Here is a 13857-nt window from a genome sequence, read left to right on the forward strand (position 1 = left end):
TGATGTACTTCATGGGCTATGCGCTGCCGACGTCATATGTAGATGGTGGTCATAATAATATGACTCCACTGTGTGTATATATATATATATATATATATATATTATATATATATATATTAAATTCCCCCTAAGAATTGAAGTAAGGCAGCAGTCTCATCAGGAAGACAGGATAATGACATATCTTCCAGCTCATGTACCTAACACTCTTGCTACAGTTCTGCGCTCCCAGTTGAAGCATTTCATTATCCAATGAGCCTTTCTCACAGAGAGCAGGATGCCGCGCACCCTGTCAGACACAAGTGTATTTAACCGAGTAGGGAAAGAGATTAGCTTGATTAGATGGCAGTGCCCACGAACATGTGAGGACACTAACACCACTGTCCTTAATTAGACAATCTTCTCCTTCTGGCATGTCTGAATTTTAGTATTCTGATTATGTGCCTAAAGAAAGGATAAAGCTGCAAATCATTTCTCCTCTTCAGAACCTCTACGTGTTTTTCTCCTCCATAAAATATAATATGTCCAGCGAGAGTAGGGATAAAACAACAACATCCGTGGCCACGGCGTAGACAACATGCGCTTTTCTGTCCATGGAACGGCTGCACATTTACATCGCATGGCAGAGGTCGGAGACTTGTGCTGTGTGTTTAGACCCCAGACAGTCATTGAATGTGTTCTGGAACGTATTAATGATCTGGCAAGGTCCAAGTATCTTTCTCCAGCAGATGTAGGACCAGATAAAATATCGAATGTCGCCCCATTTCTGGAGCAGCTGAAATTAATGTACCTCAAGAGATGCAGTAAAATGCCATATATTGTCAGCAGCTATAGAACGAGCATCTGTTTTCCGGGATTGAGAATGAGCAGTAGGGTAAAATAAGGATTTAGCTTAAAATCTTTGTTTTATAATTTTACACAGGCTTTATAGTAGAGATGAGCTCAGAGAACTGGACCCACCTGAACTTCCAGATCCGAGGCGAGTACCGAGCTGTTGCTGTGGTGTCCATAAAGGGGCTGGGGCTGCATTATATAAAGGGGGGCTTCAATGGGTGCTGCAGCTGCTGTGTCACTTGTCCTGTCAATCAAGGGGCTGGTGCTGTGTTATACATAAGGGCTGCTGCTGTGTTATTGTCCTGTCCATCAGGCTAGGGCTGCAGTCCATAAAGGGGTGCTGTGTTGTCCAGGGGCGATGCTTTGTCAGTTGGGTGCTCTTCCCCAGTGTAAAAAAAAATAAAAGTGAAATACAAATAATATTATCAATCCACAAAAAATAAAGCAAATATATATATTTTTTGTGTGTATGTGCGTTAGCAACTTAACGGTGCTATTATTGTTTGGTGACACTGCCGGACAGACCACAGTTTATTGTTCACGTATTTGGGACTCTACACTGCAGGTGGTCTGTCCGCACTCAGCAGGGGTGCTCTGTTTTCCATAAAGAAGGGGTGCTGTCTGTTGTTCATCAAGGGGCTTCTGCCTCATTCAGGGGTGCTCTTCCCCAGAGTATAAAACTAAGAGTGCTTTGTACACAGTATGGCCCTCATTCAGAGGCGGTCGGAGGATGCAAGCGGTCGCTCAGAAACTGGACTGGCCGCCTCTGTTTCAGTCGTTAGGCTGTGGGTTAACACCCACAGCTCTAACGACCGCTAGGGTGATGGTCGCGGTGGTCATTGACCATCACGACCATCAGGGCTTACGACGAGACCCTAGGGTAGGGCCTCACTTGTCGTAAGCCCCGGAGAGCTTCTGGCTCTGTCAGAGCCGGGAGCTCTCCACTGACATCACTAGTGATGTCAGTGGGGCCTCCCCGAAATGGCAGGTGTTCCCATGGGAATGCCTCCGTTTGGGCTGCCACCCCCCCATCCCGCCTTCCAAACGGGGCGAGCTGTCAATCAACATCGACAGCTCGTCCCCTTTGGAAAGAGACCCGCTACGACCGACGCTGTCGGTCGTAGCGGGTCTCACGCATGCGCACGAAGGAGCTGGCTCCCTCGTGCGCATGCGCACTAGACAAACATCGAGGCGGCCGTGCGGTCGTAGACCGTACGGCCGCCTCTGAATAAAGCCCTATGTGCTCTGTTTACAGTAAAGTGCTGTTTACAGCATGTTCTAGCAGCACCTCCACAAGCAAGGCCACCTCATTTCTATTAGCTGTATAAATATTAAAAAACCTTCTCCAGATCAAATATGTCTTTTAGGAACTGAAGAACTTGATCCTAGATTGATCTTCCCTTGTCCTTTCCCTGTCTTCATTCCACAAACATATTCCAACTCCGTCGGGCCTCTGACCTAGTTAAGGAAAACACTCTTGGTTTTTAAACTGCCGTCCTGTCTACCACTGCAATGCCACTCTGTGCCATGTTGGAAGCTGAACTGCCACATGTTAGTGCCACCCACTGCTCTTGCTTAGCTTAGTCAGCCAGCTAGCTGGATGCAACCTTTTGGCCTAAACTAGATTAATCAATATTGTGAGCTGTGAGGTGGTCAAAAAAGGCCCAAATTATGTGAGTTTAGCTGTTTTTATGATTTTTTTTTAAAAGAAAAAATACAGATCCAAAAACAAAACCAAAACCAGAAACCAAAACACGCAAGGGTGGTTTTGGCAAAACCAATCCAGATCCAAAACAAGAGGAGATACAGATCAAAACCAAAACACGGGGGTCGGCGCATATCTCTAATTATGTGTAATTACTGTGGGTAACTTGACTTTAATTCTCAGGTTAGTAGCCAGGGTCGGATTGGCCTGCAAGGGTACAAGGGAAATCCCTGGTGGGGCCTTCTGCCTGGGGGCCCCACCTCCTCTTCTAATGTTAGGTTATTTGGTAGAGCAGAAACATGGATGAACAGACCACTGTAGTACTGTAATATCCATGTTGTCTGCATGCTATGTCCTCTGTAATCGTTGGGGGCTGGCCACACCCCTTAACCCTTTAACCAGGGCATCAAAATGTTTTTTTGGCTTGGGGGCTTGGGGATATCTAGATTTTTTTATACATATATACAGTGACACATGGGGAGAGGGGGCACTAAATTGGGCAGGAGTGTGGGCACTAGGAGTGTGGGCACTAGGAGGGTGGGGGTTGTTATTGCAGGGAATCTTTTGACACTGGGGGGGCTATTTTTTATGGGGGAGGCGCGGTAAATTACAATGGGACCCACTCGCTAGATGCGTTCGCACGCAGCCGTCAGCTTCCAAAGTATGCAAATCGCGTGATCGCATGGCAAGACATTAGCACGCCCACTATGTCTTGTTGTGCGATCGCGGTGTGTATTTAGATGCCCCCCAGCCTGTCTTAAAATGCCCACTTTCCCTTAGTAACACACGTCATCTCCAGGAAGTGTATTCAACAATCGGTAACATCGAGTAACATCGGACCCATACGCTGCACTTATGGCTGACCATACCCTACCGCAAGCACTGCGAGTGCTTCAGTGTGTAATTCAGCCATGTGACGTGTATGCTGACGCTGCGTCTTAATTATGTACATCCCTGAAACGGCGTTAAGATGCACAGACACGCCACGTTCACACCACCACCACCCCTTTACCATCGACCTCCCCCTGTCACCACCCACAAACGGCTCGTCCTGTCACTCATTTTAGCAAGGCATCTATGTTCAGGGTGCGAATGCTTCCCGATCACATGGACTAGTTTGCGCACACGCACTACGTCTTATACGCTTGCACACATTGCAAACATCGTCAGGCTACGTGCGAACGCACCCTAGCGAGCGGGTCTGAATCGAGCCCTCAATTCAATGAAAAACTATTTCTTTGTGCTTTGATAAAAAAAAAAAAAGGTCAATTAATTGGTGAAGCTTGGGCCTCTACCACTGCCTTCCCCCGGCGAGCCCTTCATGCCCAGGTCCGACACTGTCAGTAGCTGCATTGTAATAAGTTAATTGTACCCTTTAGATGTATTCAGTATTTCAGGGAGCTGTTCCTGATTTCTTTACTGCAGACGTGATTCAGCAGCGATCGCAAATGCAACTACGCACGCAGATCGATCGATTGCTAGCCATTGCTCATGCGTAGCCGCAATGCACGTGCACGCACTGCCGTTAAGGAGGCACAGAGGAATCCATTGCAGGGTGAGTGACAGGCTATGAGCGTTTGGGGGTGGTGACGGGGTACTGGTAGAAAAAACGCAGGTGCGTCTGTCCATTGGAAAGCCGTTGCTTGGGCGTGCATAATTTAGCCACTGTGATTGCATGTGCAGCATGAGAGCCCTCTGCGTGCGAGTAGACTTGCAGCGTCTGTTGCAGGTCAGACATGGTGTAAATGCTGCGTGAGTGGTTGATGTGCGTCGATAGTAGGGGTGTGCGCCGGCAACTTTTCGTGTTTTGTGTTTTGGTTTTGGATCTGGATCTTTCTTCGTGTTTTGGATCTGGATTGGTTTTGCCAAAACCACCCTTCCGTGTTTTGGGTTCTGGGTTTTGTGTTTTGGATCTGTATTTTTTTGAAAAAAAGCATAAAAACAGCTAAAATCAAAGAATTTGTAGGTTTTTCTGCTCCTATGCTATTATTAACCTCAATAACCTTAATTTCCACTCATTTCCAGTCTATTCTGAACACCTCACACCTCACAATAGTGTTTTCATGTCCAAAAGGTTGCACCGAGGTAGCTGGATGACTATGCTAAGCGACACGAGTGGGCGGCACAAACACGTGACCCATCTAGGCGTGATACTGTGGTGGCAGACAGGATGGCAGTTTGAAAAACTAGGCCCCAAACTGTACATAATGCAAAGAAAAAAAAGAGGTGCAAGATGGAATTGTCCTTGGCCCCTCCCACCCACCCTTATGTTGTATAAACAGAACATGCACACTTTAACAAACCAATCATTTCAGCGCCAGGGTCTGCCACACAACTGTGGCTGAAATGATTGGTTCGTTTGGGCCCACACAAAACAAGCTGGCAATTAATCTGTCCCTGCACAAACTGGCTCTACGGAGGCAAGATGTCATCCTCATCCACCGATTCCTCACCCTCTTCAGTGTGTACATCCTCATCCTCACAAAGTATTAACTCGTCCCCACTTGAATCCACCACCACAGGTCCCTCTGTACGTTCTGGAGGCTGGTCTCCCTGGAAGAGCTGATAATTCATTTTGATGAACATCATCTTCTCCACATTCTGTGGAAGCAACCTCCTACGCCTTTCGCTGACAAGGATCCCGGCTGCACTAAACACTATTTCGGAGTACGCACTGGAGGGGGGGCAACTCAGGTAAAATAGAGCCAGTTTGCACAGGGGCCTCCAAATTGCCTCTTTTTCCTGCCAGTACAGGTATGGACTGTCTGACATGCCTACTTGGATGCTGTCACCGATGTAATCCTCCACCATTCTGTCAATGGTGACAGTATCATATGCAGTGACAGTAGACATGTTAGAAATTGTTGCCAGGTCCTTCAGTCCGGACCAGATGTCCAAACTTGGTCCTGCCTGCCCTGCATCACCGCCAGCGGGTTGCTTAGGATACCTAAGTTTTTTCCTGGCAGCCCCAGTTGCGGGAGAAAATGAAGAAGGAGCTGTTGACGTGTCACGTTCCGCTTCAGCTGACAGTGTGTTCACCAGCAGGTCTTTGCACCTCTGCAGGCTTGTGTTGGCCGGAAAGAGAGACACCACATAGGCTTTAAACCTAGGATCGAGCACGGTGGCCAAAATGTAGTGGTCTGATTTCAACAGATTGACCACCCTGGAATCCTGGCAAAGCGAATGAAGGGCTTCATCCACAAGTCCCACATGCCGAGCGGAATCGCTCCATCTTAGCTCCTCCTTCACTTTCTCCAGCTGCTTCTGCAAAAGCCTGATGAGGGGAATGACCTGACTCAAGCTGGCAGTGTCTGAACTGACTTCACGTGTGGCAAGTTCGAAGGGCTGGAGAACCTTGCACAACACGGAAATCATTCTCCACTGCGCTTGAGTCAGGTGCATACCCCCTCCTTTGCCTATGTCATAGGTGGATGTATAGGCTTGAATGGCCTTTTGCTGCTCCTCCATCCTCTGAAGCATATAGAGGGTTGAGTTCCACCGCGTCACAACCTCTTGCTTCAGGTGATGGTGGGGCAGGTTCAAGAGTGTTTGCTGGCGCTCCAGTCTTCGGCACGCAGTCGCTGAATGGCGAAAGTGGGCAGAAATTTTTCGGGCCACCCAAAGCGTCTCCTGCGCGCCCCTGTCGCTTTTCAGAAAATTCTGCACCACCAAGTTTATTGTGTGAGCAAAACATGGGACGTGCTGGAATTTGCCCAGATGTAATGCCCTCACAATATTGGTGGCGTTGTCAGATATCACAAATCCCCAGGAGAGTCTAAGTGGGGTAAGCCACTGGGCGATGATTTCCCTCAGTTTCTCTAAGAGGTTGTCGGCGGTGTGCCTCTTACTGAAACCGGTGATACACAGCGTAGCCTGCCTTGGAACGAGCTGGCGTTTCTGAGATGCTGCGACTGGTGACGCTGCTGCTGTTGCTGCTTAAGGTGATACAGCTACCCAGTGGGCTGTCACAGTCATATAGTCCTTAGTCTGCCCTGTTCCACTTGTCCACATGTCCGTGGTTAAGTGGACATTGGGTGCAACGGCATTTTTCAGGACACTGAGGACACTTTTTCTGACGTTTCTGTACAGTCTCGGTATCGCCTGCCTAGTGAAGTGGAATCTAGACGGGATTTGGAACCGGGGACACACTACCTCCATCAATTGTCTAAATCCCACTGCACTAATGGCGGATACCGGACGCACGTCTAACACCAACATAGCAGTCAAGGCCTCAGTTATACGTTTTGCTTCAGGATGACTGCTGTCGTACTTCATCCTCCTCGCTAAGGACTGTTGGAGGGTAAATTGTTTAGTAAAAGTAGTGGTGTTCCTACTTCCTCTCTGGGATGATGAATGACTCCCAGCAGCAGCAACAGCAGCAGCAGCAGCAGGAGGCGTAGCAATGCAGGATCCTCCGGAGGAATCCCGGATAGGAGAGTCAGTCATGCCAGTGACATGGCCTGCACGACTACTTCCGATCCTGACTAAGGAGGAAATTGACGAGGAGGGAGTTGACGGTGTGGTTTGCAGGCGCTTGGATACAACAGGACAACGGGATTTAGGTGTCCCTGGACTGCTTACGGTCTTAGCCAAAGTTTCTGAACTTGACAGTAACTTTTTATGAACGTGCTGCAGGTGCCGTATAAGGGAGGATGTTCCTAGGTGGTTAACGTCCCTACCCCTACTTATTCCACCTTTACATATGGTACATATGGCAAGACAGTTGTTGTCCAGATTTGGATAGAAATATTGCCAGACCAAAGAGGTGGAATGTTTGGTCTTCTGCCCAGGCATGACCGTGATGGGCTTTTTCATCCCACGGACAACAACTGTCTCCCCCGGAGCCTGATTTAAACAAACCACATCACCATCAGAATCCTCCTCGCCAACTTCCTCCTCAGCGCCAGCTATACCAGTATCCTCATCCTGTTGTACTTCAACAGTGACATCTTCAATTTGCATATCAGCAAGTGGACTGTGGGTGCTCCTTTCAGCACTTGCTGGGGGCGTGCAAATGGTGGAAAGAGCCACCTCTTCCCGTCCAGTGCTGGGAAGGTCAGGCATCGCAACCACCACCACACTTGGACTCTCCTTGGGGATTTGTGATATCTTCTTAGAACGCACCGTTCTTCGCTGTGCTTTTGCCAGCTTAACTCGTTTGATTTTTTTAGTGGGAGGAGGGCTTTCATCGTCATGTGAAGCTGAACCACTAGTCATGAACATAGGGAAAGACCTTAGCCATTCCTTGCCACTCCGTGTCGTAAATGGCATATTGGCAAGTTTACGTTTCTCTTCAGCTGATTTAAATGTTTTTTTCAAAGTCATTTTCCTGAACTTTGTAATTTGGGATTGTATGTGCCCTCTATTATGACATTGGGCATCGGCTTTGGCAGACGATGTTGATGGCATGTTATCGTCTATGTCATGACTAGTGGCAGCAGCTTCAGCACTAGGAGGAAGTGGTTCTTGATCTTTCTCTATTTTATTTTTATCGGAGAAAGTTTGGTCCTTCATTTATGTTATACCGATTTGATATATACGTGTGGCTAAACACAGAAAATATTTTTTTATTTTTGCTGGAGAGTAGTGCACTTTGTGGGTTACACCAGCCTTTAAGAAATGAGCCAGCCGGCCCTTTACTTATGGGACACAGGCGCACGCTTGGCGCTGCTCCTTTGTTGGTGCACGTGCGGCTACTGCGCACACAATTCACAAACACAGAAAATAATTTTTTTTTTGGTTTGGACTGGAGTGTACTTTGGGGGTTACAGCACCCTTTAACGGTCAAGCCAGCCGGCCCTTTACTTATGACACAGGCGCACACTTGGCACTACTTTGTTGATGCACGTGCGGCTACTGCGCACACAATTCACAAACACAGAAAATATATATTTTTTTGGTTTGGACTGGAGTGTACTTTGGGGTTTACAGCACCCTTTAACGGTCAAGCCAGCCGGCCCTTTACTTATGACACAGGCGCACTCTTGGCACTACTTTGTTGATGCACGTGCGGCTACTGCGCACACAATTCACAAACACAGAAAATATTTTTTTTTTGGTTTGGACTGGAGTGTACTTTGGGGGTTACAGCACCCTTTAACGGTCAAGCCAGCCGGCCCTTTACTTATGAAACAGGCGCACGCTTGGCACTACTTTGTTGATGCACGTGCGGCTACTGCGCACACAATTCACAAACACAGAAAATATATATTTTTTTGGTTTGGACTGGAGTGTACTTTGGGGGTTACAGCACCCTTTAACGGTCAAGCCAGCCGGCCCTTTACTTATGACACAGGCCCATGCTTGGCACTACTTTGTTGATGCACGTGCGGCTACTGCGCACACAATTCACAAACACAGAAAATAATATTTTTTTTGGTTTGGACTGGAGTGTACTTTGGGGGTTACAGCACCCTTCAACGGTCAAGCCAGCCGGCCCTTTACTTATGACACAGGCGCACGCTTGGCACTACTTTGTTGATGCACGTGCGGCTACTGCGCACACAATTCACAAACACAGAAAATAATTTTTTTTTGGTTTGGACTGGAGTGTACTTTGGGGGTTACAGCACCCTTTAACGGTCAAGCCAGCCGGCCCTTTACTTATGACTAGGGGTGAGCGGGTTCGGATTTCTGAAATCCGAACCCCCCCGAGCCCCCCCGATCCGAGTCCGATCCGAGTCAGGCTCGACTTTTCCCGCCTGACTCGGATCTGAAATCGAGGCAAAACGTCATCATCCCGCCTTCCGAGTCTCGCGGGTTTTGGATCCTATATAAGGTACCCGCGTCGGCGCCATTTTCTCACTCGGCTGTGGACAGTGAAGAGGGAGGGTGGGAGTTAGGGCTGTGTAGTGTAGTGTAGTGTAGTGTAGTGCTGCTGTTGTCCACTACTTCAAAGTCCATAGGGGCTGGCTGTGTTGTGCTGTGCTGCTGTTGTAAATAGGGGCTGTGTCCACTACTTCAAAGTCCATAGGGGCTGGCTGGACTGTGTTGTGCAGTCAGTTCTCCATAGGGGCTGTGTCCACTCCAAAGTCCTGTGCAGTGTCCCAGTCCTAAAGGAGTGCTGTAGTGTTGTCCAGGGGGTGCTCTGTCCATCAGGGGTGCTCCCCCCAAGTGCTAAAAAAATAATATATTTTCTGTGTTTGTGAATTGTGTGCGCAGTAGCCGCACGTGCATCAACAAAGTAGTGCAAAGCGTGCGCCTGTGTCATAAGTAAAGGGCCGGCTGGCTTGACCGTTAAAGGGTGCTGTAACCCCCGAAAGTACACTCCAGTCCAACCCAAAAAAAAATTATTTTCTGTGTTTGTGAATTGTGTACGCAGTAGCCGCACGTGCATCAACAAAGTAGTGCCAAGCGTGCACCTGTGTCATAAGTAAAGGGCCGGCTGGCTTGACCGTTAAAGGGTGCTGTAACCCCCAAAGTACACTCCAGTCCAAACCAAAAAAAAATTATTTTCTGTGTTTGTGAATTGTGTGCGCAGTAGCCGCACGTGCATCAACAAAGTAGTGCCAAGCGTGCGCCTGTGTCATAAGTAAAGGGCCGGCTGGCTTGACCGTTAAGGGTGCTGTAACCCCCGAAAGTACACTCCAGTCCAAACCAAAAAAAAAATATTTTCTGTGTTTGTGAATTGTGTGCGCAGTAGCCGCACGTGCATCAACAAAGTAGTGCCAAGCGTGCGCCTGTGTCATAAGTAAAGGGCCGGCTGGTTTGACCGTTAAGGGTGCTGTAACCCCCGAGAGTACACTCCAGTCCAAACCAAAAAAAAAATTATTTTCTGTGTTTGTGAATTGTGTGCGCAGTAGCCGCACGTGCATCAACAAAGTAGTGCCAAGCGTGCGCCTGTGTCATAAGTAAAGGGCCGGCTGGCTTGACCGTTAAGGGTGCTGTAACCCCCGAGAGTACACTCCAGTCCAAACCAAAAAAAAAATTATTTTCTGTGTTTGTGAATTGTGTGCGCAGTAGCCGCACGTGCATCAACAAAGTAGTGCCAAGCGTGCGCCTGTGTCATAAGTAAAGGGCCGGCTGGCTTGACCGTTAAGGGTGCTGTAACCCCCGAAAGTACACTCCAGTCCAAACCAAAAAAAAAATTATTTTCTGTGTTTGTGAATTGTGTGCGCAGTAGCCGCACGTGCATCAACAAAGTAGTGCCAAGCGTGCGCCTGTGTCATAAGTAAAGGGCCGGCTGGCTTGACCATTAAGGGTGCTGTAACCCCCGAGAGTACACTCCAGTCCAAACCAAAAAAAAAATTATTTTCTGTGTTTGTGAATTGTGTGCGCAGTAGCCGCACGTGCATCAACAAAGTAGTGCCAAGCGTGCGCCTGTGTCATAAGTAAAGGGCCGGCTGGCTTGACCGTTAAAGGGTGCTGTAACCCCCGAAAGTTCACTCCAGTCCAAACCAAAAAAAAATTATTTTCTGTGTTTGTGAATTGTGTGCGCAGTAGCCGCACGTGCATCAACAAAGTAGTGCCAAGCGTGCGCCTGTGTCATAAGTAAAGGGCCGGCTGGCTTGACCGTTAAAGGGTGCTGTAACCCCCGAAAGTACACTCCAGTCCAAACCAAAAAAAAATTATTTTCTGTGTTTGTGAATTGTGTGCGCAGTAGCCGCACGTGCATCAACAAAGTAGTGCCAAGCGTGCGCCTGTGTCATAAGTAAAGGGCCGGCTGGCTTGACCGTTAAGGGTGCTATAACCCCCGAGAGTACACTCCAGTCCAAACCAAAAAAAAAATTATTTTCTGTGTTTGTGAATTGTGTGCGCAGTAGCCGCACGTGCATCAACAAAGTAGTGCCAAGCGTGCGCCTGTGTCATAAGTAAAGGGCCGGCTGGCTTGACCGTTAAGGGTGCTGTAACCCCCGAGAGTACACTCCAGTCCAAACCAAAAAAAAAATTATTTTCTGTGTTTGTGAATTGTGTGCGCAGTAGCCGCACGTGCATCAACAAAGTAGTGCCAAGCGTGCGCCTGTGTCATAAGTAAAGGGCCGGCTGGCTTGACCGTTAAGGGTGCTGTAACCCCCGAAAGTACACTCCTGTCCAAACCAAAAAAAAAATTATTTTCTGTGTTTGTGAATTGTGTGCGCAGTAGCCGCACGTGCATCAACAAAGTAGTGCCAAGCGTGCGCCTGTGTCATAAGTAAAGGGCCGGCTGGCTTGACAATTAAAGGGTGCTGTAACCCCCAAAGTCCACTCCAGTCCAAACCAAAAAAAAAATTATTTTCTGTGTTTGTGAATTGTGTGCGCAGTAGCCGCACGTGCATCAACAAAGTAGTGCCAAGAGTGCGCCTGTGTCATAAGGGCCGGCTGGCTTGACCGTTAAAGGGTGCTGTAACCCCCAAAGTACACTCCAGTCCAAACCAAAAAAAAAATTATTTTCTGTGTTTAGCCGCACGTATATATCAAATCGATATAACATAAATGGAGGACCAAACTTTCTCCGATAAAAATAAAATAGAGAAAGATCAAGAACCACTTCCTCCTAGTGCTGAAGCTGCTGCCACTAGTCATGACATAGACGATAACATGCCATCAACGTCGTCTGCCAAGGCCGATGCCCAATGTCATAGTAGAGGGCACATACAATCCCAAATGGCAAAGTTCAGGAAAATGACCTTGAAAAAGACATTTAAATCAGCTGAAGAGAAACGTAAACTTGCCAATATGCCATTTACGACACGGAGTGGCAAGGAACGGCTAAGGTCGATCCCTAGTATGTTCATGACTAGTGGTTCAGCTTCATATGACGATGGAAGCCCTCCTCCCACTAAAAAAATCAAAAGAGTTAAGCTGGCAAAAGCACAGCGAAGAACTGTGCTTTCTAAGAAGATATCACAAATCCCCAAGGAGAGTCCAAGTGTGGTGGTGGTTGCGATGCCTGACCTTCCCAGCACTGGACGGGAAGAGGTGGCTCTTTCCACCATTTGCATGCCCCCTGCAAGTGCTGAAAGGAGCACCCACAGTCCACTTGCTGATATGCAAATTGAAGATGTCACTGTTGAAGTACAACAGGATGAGGATACTGGTGTAGCTGGCGCTGAGGAGGAAGTTGGCGAGGAGGATTCTGATGGTGATGTGGTTTGTTTAAATCAGGCTCCGGGGGAGACAGTTGTTGTCCGTGGGATGAAAAAGCCCATCACGGTCATGCCTGGGCAGAAGACCAAACATTCCACCTCTTTGGTCTGGCAATATTTCTATCCAAATCCGGACAACAACTGTCTTGCCATATGTACCATATGTAAAGGTGAAATAAGTAGGGGTAGGGACGTCAACCACCTAGGAACATCCTCCCTTATACGGCACCTGCAGCGCGTTCATAAAAAGTTACTGTCAAGTTCAGAAACTTTGGCTAAGACCGTAAGCAGTCCAGGGACACCTAAATCCCGTTGTCCTGTTGTATCCAAGCGCCTGCAAACCACACCGTCAACTCCCTCCTCGTCAATTTCCTCCTTAGTCAGGATCGGAAGTAGTCCTGCAGGCCATGTCACTGGCATGACTGACTCTCCTATCCGGGATTCCTCCGGAGGATCCTGCATTGCTACGCCTACTGCTGCCGCTGCTGCTGTTGCTGCTGCTGGGAGTCGTTCATCATCCCAGAGAGGAAGTAGCAACACCACTACTTTTACTAAACAATTGACCCTCCAACAGTCCTTAGCGAGGAGGATGAAGTACGACAGCAGTCATCCTGAAGCAAAACGTATAACTGAGGCCTTGACTGCTATGTTGGTGTTAGACGTGCGTCCGGTATCCGCCATTAGTGCAGTGGGATTTAGACAATTGATGGAGGTAGTGTGTCCCCGGTTCCAAATCCCGTCTAGATTCCACTTCACTAGGCAGGCGATACCGAGACTGTACAGAAACGTCAGAAAAAGTGTCCTCAGTGTCCTGAAAAATGCCGTTGTACACAATGTCCACTTAACCACGGACATGTGGACAAGTGGAACAGGGCAGACTAAGGACTATATGACTGTGACAGCCCACTGGGTAGATGTATCACCTTACGCAGCAACAGCAGCAGCGTCACCAGTAGCAGCATCTCAGAAACGCCAGCTCGTTACAAGGCAGGCTACGCTGTGTATCACCGGTTTCAGTAAGAGGCACACCGCCGACAACCTCTTAGAGAAACTGAGGGAAATCATCGCCCAGTGGCTTACCCCACTTAGACTCTCCTGGGGATTTGTGATATCTGACAACGCCACCAATATTGTGCGGGCATTACATCTGGGCAAATTCCAGCATGTCCCATGTTTTGCTCACACAATAAACTTGGTGGTGCAGAATTTTCTGAAAAGCGACAGGGGCGTGCAGGAGACGCTTTGGGTGGCCCGAAA

General features: G+C 48.3%; 1 pseudogene; it reads left to right on the plus strand.

Moving 5' to 3' along the window:
- Positions 1 to 574: 574 nt before the first annotated feature.
- LOC148518690 (histone acetyltransferase KAT8 pseudogene) overlaps positions 575 to 13857 on the plus strand; it is a 43432-nt pseudogene continuing 30149 nt past the window's right edge.

This window comes from Taudactylus pleione, unplaced genomic scaffold (genome assembly GCF_031769625.1).
Source record: "Taudactylus pleione unplaced genomic scaffold, aTauple2 ptg000199l, whole genome shotgun sequence".
Taxonomy (NCBI): Eukaryota; Metazoa; Chordata; class Amphibia; order Anura; family Myobatrachidae; genus Taudactylus; species Taudactylus pleione.